This window comes from Pezoporus wallicus, unplaced genomic scaffold (assembly GCF_028554395.1).
Source record: "Pezoporus wallicus isolate ANWC-B61680 ecotype Strahan unplaced genomic scaffold, APGP_CSIRO_Pwel_v1 contig_8746, whole genome shotgun sequence".
In the NCBI taxonomy this organism is placed as follows: Eukaryota; Metazoa; Chordata; class Aves; order Psittaciformes; family Psittacidae; genus Pezoporus; species Pezoporus wallicus.
In genome coordinates, this window is record NW_026642307.1 from 925,298 (window position 1) to 936,288 (window position 10,991).

Here is a 10,991-nt window from a genome sequence, read left to right on the forward strand (position 1 = left end):
CACTGCTCCTGAAACTATTCACTCTCAAGTGAGCCGTAAGACTGAGAACTCAGTCCTAAAAGATCAGGTAGAAGAGATGGGACCTTCTGTACTAGTAAGATGGAGATGTTTCAATCATACAAGCCAGGCAAATACCATATATGCCTCTTTCTCCTCTGTGAAAAAGTTTTATAGATGTCACAGAATCAGAGACCGTGGTAAGAAATGTTATGGCAGGCCTGATAAATGTTTGTGTTTTGCAACATAATCTTTACTTGCACAGTCAAATGTTATTTTATTCACTGAACAGATGTTTATCATGTATATCAGGACAGGACATGGAAAACAAAGCTATACAGTTAATACCAGCTATACCATAAATGATACTAATTACTGAAATACTCCATTAGTTCTTTCCAAAATTGAAGTATGTGTATCAAAAGGGAAAAGAGATTGCAAGAAAAGAAAATAAAAAAATAGTTCTTTATGTTTTTTTTAGACAAGCAAATCCCCTTTTGGAAAAATGAGTTTGAACTCTAAATGCCCCAAATTTCAAAAAAAATCTTAAGTTCCTTGAACAGAGCTCTATCTGGATATGCTGAGTCACTCTCCAACCTGAAGAGACTGCTTCTTGCTTCTCTGTGTTACAAAGCACTCAGAATATAAACTCAAATGCAACTAGAAATACACAGCATCCTCTATTAAGACGCAAGACACCCTAAACCCTTAACCTCAGCTCTGTCCATTGCGTCATTGCCTAACTTTGGGCAAGTCACTTTGCATTTTTTACTTTCATTCCCCTTTAAAAAGCAGTTTAGTAACATCTATTTGTCTCCTGTTAGCAAAGCAAAAACTGCTGCATGTATGGAAAGCAACATGACATTAAGCGCTATACAAAATGTCTAAAATCACCAGAACTCCTCTCCTCACCCCAAAACCCAGCAATTCAGTGCCTTAGCTTAGGCTGCCAATAGATTTGGTGGAGGTTTTTTCTGTACATTAGATCTTAATAATTGAAAAATATTTTCACACAATGCTAAAAGAATCAAAGAATCTCTTAGCAGTTGCTATATTCAGATACTAAAACGTTAAACCTTTGCACACAAGCCTGTGAGAAAGTTACAAACCTGAGACTAAGTGCAAGGTCTGGACAGTGTGCAATTATTAACAACTTGTAAATATAATCAATTTTTTTTAGGTACATCAGACCACCAAAAGCAAGAGAGTTTTCCTGGTTTTGTCAGTGTTTGAGTGCTTAACTAAGTGAATTTTTTTGGAAATAACTAATAAGGTCAAATGCAACCCTACAGAGGTTCTCAAGATTAAAATGTAAGAGGAACGACCATACTTAAATACATGGAATATAAAGCATACCTGTTTCCTCAGATATGTAAATAAGATGGCACTGTCAAATTTCAAGCTCACTGGTTTCAGAATATACATAATGACTAACACATAACCTAGAAATTGTATTTTGGGACCACTGTACGCTTCCTAAAAACATACCCTGAGCTGCAGCCTCCCCTCAAACCACAGATCTCAAGTTATTTTGTTTGATGCAAACAAAACTTTGCTTTACATACAAAGATTCAAATTAAGATTTTTTTTTTGTAAACAAAGTACCAGTAGTCAAGAGAATGAAAGCATATAAAGAATCCTGTATCAGAAAATACCAAGGGAAAAATTTTCAAATATGAAAGTCTAAAAATTAAATTCTTTATTTCATATTGAAAACTTGGGATAGAACTAATTACATATTCTCATGTTTCAATAAACATAGGTAGGAACTATAAGACTTAAATCTTAAAAAAAAAACTGAGGCCAACAGTATGGTAAAATACTTGTTTATCTATGTAAGCACTATGTAGACCTAAGATGATACTTCGACATAAAAAAAAAAAAAAAAAAAAATTGTGAAAAAGATACAGAAAATGATGAATGACATTGGGAAGGTCAATGAAGCCCCTTCTCTCTCATTACAGACCTTGGAAATACACACTAAAGGGCATCAAACATAAACTAAGGCCAAGGAAATCTTTTTCACACACAAAAGAATTATTTACTGATCTCACTCAGGACATGTCCCTGATGCAAACAAAAAATAAAAATCCCACAACAGTTTTTAAGCTCTATAAATTATTACACTGGACAGAATGGGATTAAAAAAAAAAAAAGAAAAAAAAAAACTTCTGTTTCAGAATGTAAACCTACCATAAACTCATGAACTTCCCAGTACGAGGAAAATATTTAATGACATGAACTACTCCAATTTGTTGTTTCCTTCGTCCTGAGGTTTTCTTTTAATAAGCTTTTAGAAAGCTTACTGAGATTTTTTTTGAGAGGGGTTATTAAATAAAAGCCCCACACCCCACAAACACTGATAGTCTATACACACACAGATCATGGATACAGACATCCTAGGTCACTGATGATCTCTAACATTTCCAAATGCAAAGCACCACATGCATATACTGGCAGAGCTTCAGAAGATCTCTTCAAAATGTCAAGTTTGTCACATAGGTACATTCCTTCACATACAAAACACTGAGCTGAATGTCCCTGTGTATCAATACATGCATTTTACTTTTATATTCCACTTCCATTACAAACAGTAGCTAAAAGGAAACAAACATATTTTAAAACATCTTTGTTCACTTTGAGGAACATTTTTATAAATTGTGCAGAAGAGAGAATGATTTCAAAACATGACACTTGAACTTTGTGTACTCTAAGTAGAACCTGTTTTCTCCTTTCCTGAAATAACTGGATGCTGGTTAAGAACATCTATAGCAGAAAACCAGAATGATATACCTACTGTATGTATGCCTACAATTATTTCTTCATATTATGAGAAAAAAAATGGGGAGTTAATCTGTAATTTAAAACAGAGAACCCTAAGATAAGACTCATAACTTGGCCAACATGTTTTTCTTGCTTTATTAACTTTTGTAACAAGTTAAACAGAAATATTTTAGCAAAAACTTGTATTTTGGTTTACTGCAATTGCCTAGCAGTATGCAAATTAAGTAAAGGGACACTAGGTATTCCTTCAAATACGCATTTAAAAATTGTCTCAAATTCTAATGGTTTCTTACATGAGAAAACTATTACATAGGTTTCTAGTCCACATCACCTGAAGCAAAGCCAATCTTGATTTAAGAATGACAACAAAAGTTGTCAGTGTTATCATTAACCACTAAGGTAAGGCAGCCAAGTACTTGTACTCCAACAATCTGTTGCCACATGTGCAGCTGGATTTCTCAAGGTTTCAAAACTAAGCTCATAAAGTTTTAAAACGTCCATGCTGTGAACATGACTCTAAGTTAATTTAACTCCATAGAGATACGTAAATGAATGTTTCGATGGGTAAAAAGCCTGAAAGTAGACTCATATGGACACTGTGAAGTGCAAATCATGATCGCACACTTTGTAAAATAGGTGAAAACATCCCCACACAAATCCTACAAAGACAGAAGATAACCCTCTTCTAAGGATCACATCAGATGTCATTAATGACTTCCATTCATGCCTGGGTATTATTAGTTCTTAGACCTTCTATCATTAAGATTTTGTACAACAGACTTACACAGACTCACAACCCTTTTTATTTACCAAAAGGAAAAACAAACCACAAACACATACGCATTTACACAATGCTGGAACAAAAATGCTACATAAGAGAACACCGAGACTGAATGGGTATGCACCTCAAAGTCATGAAATACTGATTAAATGGAGAAAGAAATAATACTTCCTTCATGTTGCACAGTACAAATCAAAATGGATATCAGATCCTGGGTAAGGATGTACTCCTCTAAGTAGCACAACAATGCAAAACCAAGCAATTTTTAGGTATACCCTTATAACAAAAACTTCAACTATAGTTTATAACTCAATATCATATATACTCTTTCCTCTAAGCTTTCAACATAAATTAATCATTTATGATGCTGTCTGTAGTAGACATAGTTCATGGAAAACATTAATTCACTTAGGAACTAAGCTTGTAAAATGCCATCTGTATTAAAAAACAATAAAACTGTCAAAAAAAGTTTGAGAAGATAGAAGGGTCATTCAAAATGAAGCTGTAGTTAACTGACCTTTCCCCAGAACTGTTCCTGCTAGTACTTCTGATTTCAGGGAAAAGCATAATGTCAGTTTGTAGCCTTAACATATACAGAACTTCACTTTAGGAAACATCTGCTCTCAGTGGGAAGACACAGACAGGTATGTACAATCACATACATGTTCAGCATTTGCAGTAACGCTCATTTTCCTGTACAAGGGCCTGCCGTAAAATTCTACACTTCTGCAAGCACACTATGACATTGAAAGGAAAGCCACCTTAAATACAAGAACACAGAACTCTAAGCTTGTGAACATCTGATCATGGTGAAAATGTACATTAACTTGCATTATTCCACAACTATGACTGAGTATTTGTAGTATTTATGAGCTAAATTCTACTGGGAAGCAAAGGGAAACTGCCAGGATCTTCACACAACAACCACTTCTTATTAACAAAGACATCAAGGTATTTCAAACACTAACTTACAGTTCTTGTCAACCCATTAAATCAGTACCTATTTATCCCTAAGTTAGAAAGAGTAACAACAAAGAAGCCAGAATTAGACACGATCCAGGAAAGTTACTGAGCTTCCAGTATCAATAAGCTTTTGCAAGACTGTATTAGAAACTGACTTGTCTGTTACTACACACATACCCCATATGTATTTCATGGTTTAAGTCCTGTTAAAACTGTATTTAAAACCCAAGAACATATGCTGTGTAAGTAAGAAAAAAGCTGTAGGTACTTACAACTGGACAGATCAAACAGAGATGAGTGTAAGGAAATTAATTTTTCAGGAAAATGTAGAACTAAGTAAGTACACATTAGCTTCCCTACCAGACAATATTTTTATTCCTCTTTTAACCCCTTTCTTCAGTAGAACAGTAAACTGATAGCATGGACACAGAACTACTTCCCCTACAGAGGAAGTGGAAAGCTATGCTCCAATTTGCTCCTCAGTGACAGGTCCACTGGCAAAGTAAATGAGAAGTCATTAGTAATTTTCATAGTTCACAAGAACACAAATTAAGACTTGAACATACAGGCAAACAGGATTTTCAGTGAACAAAAATGCAACTACCAGCGTTTGAAGCCAGGAAGCCAAAATCCAGCGAACAGAAGGTTTTGGGAAACAAGGATTTAAATTTTCACTAACAAGTTTGACTTAATCATTAAAACGCCTTTAACTACGATTGTGATGCTAGCTATTTTACTAGTCTGATTATTTTCAGGAACTCAAAATTCAGTCAAAATTTTTTCTATTACATTTTGAAAAGAGTAACTCTGCCATTAGAAATTAATGGAAATTTGTACATTTCCACTCCTCTCCAATTTCATCATCCAAATAGATATTAAAAAGAGGAAACCTTTCAACACATGTATGAACATATTATTAACTATTCCTTTAACTGACTCAAAACAGAGTCTATTTTTATTTGCCCCTGGTGCAAAAGAAAAAAAATTAAGGTTTTAGAATGTTATATAATACAGAAATTGAGAGCTGGGTTTCTCACAGCTAGAACAAAACTGACACTTAATGGACTTAATTTCACTTTCATTTACTCAGTTTCACTTTCTGTTTTTTAGTTCTACCCAGACCCTGGAAACTTTGCAAGGAGCATGTTTACAAATAAGTGCTAGCTTATGTTATTTTAATTACAGAAACATTTTCACTGCTTTTAAGAAATTACATATTCAGAGCTGAAATTAAACTGATTATGTCTTCATACAGGGTAACTGAAATAGCTACTATCTAGACTTCAGAGGCTCCACAGTATTTGCACTGTATGGACATAAGCAGAGCTGACTGGGAACAATCTTCTACGTTTCCCTAGCTCTTCAACGGGTATTCTCCTTGTAAATCATACGGATAGGACATTTCGGAATGAATCAGCATATGATTACATCAGTACCTTTCATACTGAGCCACTCCATCTCCAACCTTTTCAACTGCAGAAAAACTCACCTATCCTTTAGAGACTGTGGAGGGAAAGGGGGGAGGAGCAAGGGAGGTGAAAGGAAACCTTATGAAGACAATGGGACTTAGCCTGTCTCATCACTCACTGCTTTCTGGTTAGAGAAGAGCTCCTTTTCAGATCTGTGCTCCTAGACAAGTAAGCCATAATCAAGCACCCACAGGTACTGGACAAGATTCACATAAAATGAGTATTAGGGGAAGCAGAGCTAAACTCCAAATAAAGCTGTGATAAGTATGAACTAGAGACCTATTCTAAAATAATAAAATACACTTGTACTAGTAAAAGCAGTTATTTTTTCAGTTATGTTTGGATAAAAGAGAATCAAATGCAGAATTTTACTTTCCTTCCCCATAAGGAAAAAACCATAACCAAAGAATATTTATTACAAACTGTTACATTAATTGTCACAGGCCTAATGTTTACGCCACTGCAATTCTATTGGTATATTGTGTCATATCGAAGACAAAGTATTAGGTAACTGTACATACAGAATTTGTCTTCCTGGGAACAACAATTGTTTCTAATTATTGAAAGTTTCTCCAGTGCTTCTAAACCATCAATAGACTACACTTCCCATAACTCTCCTCTTGAAGGACCGATGGAGGTAAGGAAGAAAAAAGAAAATAGGAAGGAAACGGAGAGTATTCCCCTTCTCAGAATATTTTATTTTTTTTTCTCCACTCATAAGCTTACAAGAAAGCCATGTTTGCCCAGAAAGGTTTTTCTGTATTATTTCAAATAGTCTTAGAGAAAAAAGAAGACTCACTGCATAAACATATGAAGGCTTTTAGGCTTCTTAAAGTCTGATGAGTAAGAAAGTTATTACATAAATTTAAAAAAAAAAAAAAAGTTTCTTACCAAACTCTTACAAAAAAAAAAAAAAAAGGTGAAACTGTAAACTTAACAAATAATCTATTGTACTCAGTTATAAAGACAAAAGCAGCAGTTCTCTGTAAATAATCCTATTCTAAAACAACAGATCTATTTACAAAAGGATTTCAGAAGTTATACAAGTCTCCCATGCTCCCATAAAACAAAGGTACCAGAAAGTTTTTTACTTAACTTTGGAGAACAGTTCTCCAAAAAAAAGTTAAAAATTACCATAGAAAAATTAAACATATACCAAGTCTTTAATTCTTCCTCAAAATATAAGATGTAAAAGCAACTTTCAACCTACAGCCCGATAGTCAAAAAACACCTAAAATACAGTTTTCTGGAAGAATGCTGAAAATATAATCTAATTATATCAACAAAACTGCTTCTTTGGTAAGAGTATGTACTAGTCTTTACCAGCCATTTAAGTTCAGATTAACCTGTAAAATGCTATCATAGTAAATAAAGGTACATTTTTTCACATGTTTAACTACACTTCTTGCATACCACCATATGACCCTGTGGTAGGGTTTCAAAAATGTTAGCATAAACTAAAAGGGACTTTTTCACTCTATGTTAAGATGTTTACCAACTGATTTGAACTGAAATGACAAAAGTATCACAGTAAGCCCATTAAGGCAAAGACTAATAACACAGTTAACCCACACACGTTTCCTTGCAAGGCCCTATCAGAATTAATATTTTTAAATATGGTATATGTGTTCACACATGTCCTAATTAAATGTAACTTTAAAAGCTTAGACAAGGCATACTGTTTTTACTAAGTACCAGTCACATTTTGCTGCTTTGTTTAAACTATCAACCAGCTTGTTAGAAGTCATTTATAGACATCACATGTTAATTCCCAGTCTATGCAAAACCCACATACTTTAAAAATTGATAAATTCCCAATGACTAGCTCATTATTTTACACAAGTAAGAAAATACTATCATAAACTGACACTGAAATAGAGAACTCTTGGCTGCTATTAGGTAAAATTATCCTTGTTGCAGCTTCTCCATCACTGTCCAACATGGGGGAGGGGATTGCAATGACAAGTTCTAAATCCATCCAAGTATTGATTCAGGAACTGTAACACTGCTGCTCATGTAACAAATTGTCTTTCTTACCTATCTACCTGGTAACAATATTAAACTATTGCCATATGTAAACGATTACACAAAAATTTTATAGAAGGAACTGCTCTCTCTTCTTAAGAGGACCATACTCTCTATTCAACTTTGAACAAGATATACTTGCTTTACTCAAAGAATATTAAAAAACCATGAATTAAACTCAATGAGCTTCATAAACTTTGACAGAATTTTTAATTCACAGGAGAAAATGAAAATTTAACACTTCAAACATATTCTACTTAGGACTGCAAATAAGAACACTCTAGTTCTAAATAATTAATATAAGGCAAAACCATGAAGTGTACCTTATGAAAGTAGTCTATATACACACACACACACACACACACACACACCCCAAGTTCACCAAATATATATAGATAATAGCTAGCAAATACTAGCTCATACTCGGGAGTTATTTGCAGTGTTAGTATTCTAATTCTACAAAGTATAATTAATTTTCCAAAATTATCCAACCTACTGAGGTTGGGGGAAGGGTGATGTGGACAAAAAGACAAACAAGTTTACCACAACTTTTTAGGGCTACAGACTATTCCAAAGAGGTAAGTTAAATTCTGCTTGGTTACAGGCAGGTAATTGAATACTATGACGAACAAAATGTTTGCTTTTTTATCACCAGGTATCATCGACGTATTCTTCAGCTTCACACACCTTTTCTTAGAATGAAGAATGAAATACCAATATGATAATAAAACAAGTTGTTAAGTTGTACTTATCCAGATCCCACTATAACACTATATCCATGCAAGTGTGACTATATATACCTACTGGCAAAAGTTTACAGCACACTCTCATTCAGATTAAAACAGTAGGCTGTCAAAAACACGCCTGTTGATTTATTCTGTAGTCAGATATTCTTTGTTAATCTTAAAGAACAATGAATGTTTATTTCCTCAGATGACTGCGGAGTAATAGGAGAACTAAGTAACAGCAGCAATCTAGATACATGATCAAAGAACCCCTACATGGCTTTGGACAGACTAAACTGAAAAACTTCAAAGCTGACTGAGATTCAGAATTGCACAGATTTCGAAATTTCAAATTACAGTACATTTAACTGCGTTTTCTGATGGGGGGGGGGGAATGCCACTCCAGAGAAGCAGCACCCTCTGTATTGGATGAGGTCTCCAATTTCTTCAGCAACACAATGCTGAATTCCTAAAAGACTGCAGCGCGCTATTAAAATACAGAAGTGCCTCTGTGTCCCTGCACCTATTTCCCAACTGCTTCTCCCTCCTCTGCCCCACCCCCAGCCAGAATGACAGTCATCTCACACAGGTACTCCTTCTACATCGGCCTGCAACTTCTCCACCTATCACTCAGTCCCTCACATGGGTGCAAAAAGGGGCACCCAAAGCCTCCACCACAACAGGTGCCTGCTCAGCTGATGGTTCAACTCCTGACGCCCTCCTCGCCTCCCGCTCCCAGACCGGGGCGAGACCTCGCACCCGCCCACCGCAGGGCGTTGCGCATAAGAGCAAGAGGATCCAGGCGAGATCTCTTCCTCCATTGCCGGTTCCGCGGCCCACCTCGCCGCTCCGCTTTCCAACCCGGCAGCGACAGCCTCTCCCGGACGCCGAGGGGAAAAGGGCCGCAGAGGCCCCGACGGCCACCACCGCTGCCCTCCGCCGCCGCTGCTTCCCGGCCATGTCCGGCCTGCCCTAGAAGGAGGCGGCGGGAGGGAGGGCGGGGAGAAGGCTAGTCCCGAAGCCCGGTGCGGGTCCCGGCCCTGCCAGCGCCAGCCCGGCGTTCGGCGGGCCCCGGCGTTCTCCCCATCTCCTCTCTCTAAGATGGCAGCGCAGCTGCCCCCTGCGCTGCGCCCCCTTCGACCGCGCCGGGCCGGGAGGTGGCACCAGCTCGTCCCGCTGCGCAGCTCCCCGCCACCGGCTAAGGCTTCTCACTTACCCGTGCTGGGGGCTGCGGGCCCAGCGCTCCGGCCCGGCTTCTCCCAGTCGAGGCCTCTTTCCTCGGGCGGCGGGTGCGGGTAGGGCGAGGAGAGAGCGCTTCTCCCAGCCTCGGCCAGGGGCCCCGGCGCGGCAGCGCCTCCCTCTTGTGCGCTCCGCAGTCCGGCCGCCCCGCCGCGCTCGGGCCCGCACGGCTGGCGGCGGTGCCGGTGCCGCTCGAGGCGCGGGGGGCACCGGCCGTGGGGTCTGTCCACTGCGCGCGTCCCTCTCTGGGCGGCGAAGAGGAGGGGGGGCCCGGCCCGGCGGGCGGATCCGCGGCGCTTCCTGGCCGGGCTGGATTTTCTATCGCTCACAAAATGGCGCGCGTTCCAAACCTGCGCAGCGCCCGGCGGCGGCAACGGCAGGGCCCGGCCTCACCTCGGGTCGGCGGCGGTGGTGGTGGTGGTGGTGGCGGCGGTGGCGGCGGCGGCCTGAGCCCGGCCAGGCAGCGCGGGGACAGCGGCGGGCGAGCGAGCGGGGGGAGGAGGAGGAGGAGGAGGGGTGGGGGGAAAGCGCAGCGCCGTACCGAGCCCCCGGGAACTCCTCGCTCCCTCCCTCCCTCCTTCCCTCCCTCCCCCGCCTGCCAGCCTCTACCTCCTCCCTCCCCTCCCGCTCCTCCTCCCTCTCCCCCTCCCTCCTTCCCTCACGAACCGGCTTTGCCAGGCCGTCGCGCCGCTGCCGTTAAGGAACCGCCGCCGCTGCTTCTAGCCGGTCCGCGCCCGCCCGCGCGGGACGAACTTCTCGCGCGTCCCCGCCGGACCCTCAGGGGACGGTTGTTTCTTGGGGTGTTTTGTTTGTTTTCTCGTGCGATAACGTCTGTCGGGGTGGTGGTGGGGAGGAGAAGGGAAGGAGGGGAAAAAAAAAAAAAAAAAAGAAATAAACCCAGGGTTCGGGCGGGAAGAGGTTTTTTTTAAAAATAATTTAAAAAAAAAGGGTAACTGACAAAATGGCGGCGGGGCGAGCCTGTTTCCATGGCAACTGTCAATCACGGGG

At 39.8% G+C, this 10,991-nt stretch overlaps 1 protein-coding gene across 2 annotated transcripts in view; it reads right to left on the reverse strand.

The window, feature by feature from the left end:
- The window catches only part of DYRK1A (dual specificity tyrosine phosphorylation regulated kinase 1A), an 84,581-nt gene extending 73,719 nt beyond the window's left edge, over positions 1-10,862 (reverse strand). The window contains exon 1 of one of the 2 annotated variants that reach the window (XM_057428724.1): positions 10,650-10,862. The gene's annotated coding sequence lies outside the window, so the exon portion shown is untranslated. Of the gene's footprint in view, positions 1-9,960; positions 10,098-10,649 lie in introns of those variants that run through there. The other variant, XM_057428723.1, reaches the window with a different exon arrangement.
- Positions 10,863-10,991: the final 129 nt, after the last annotated feature.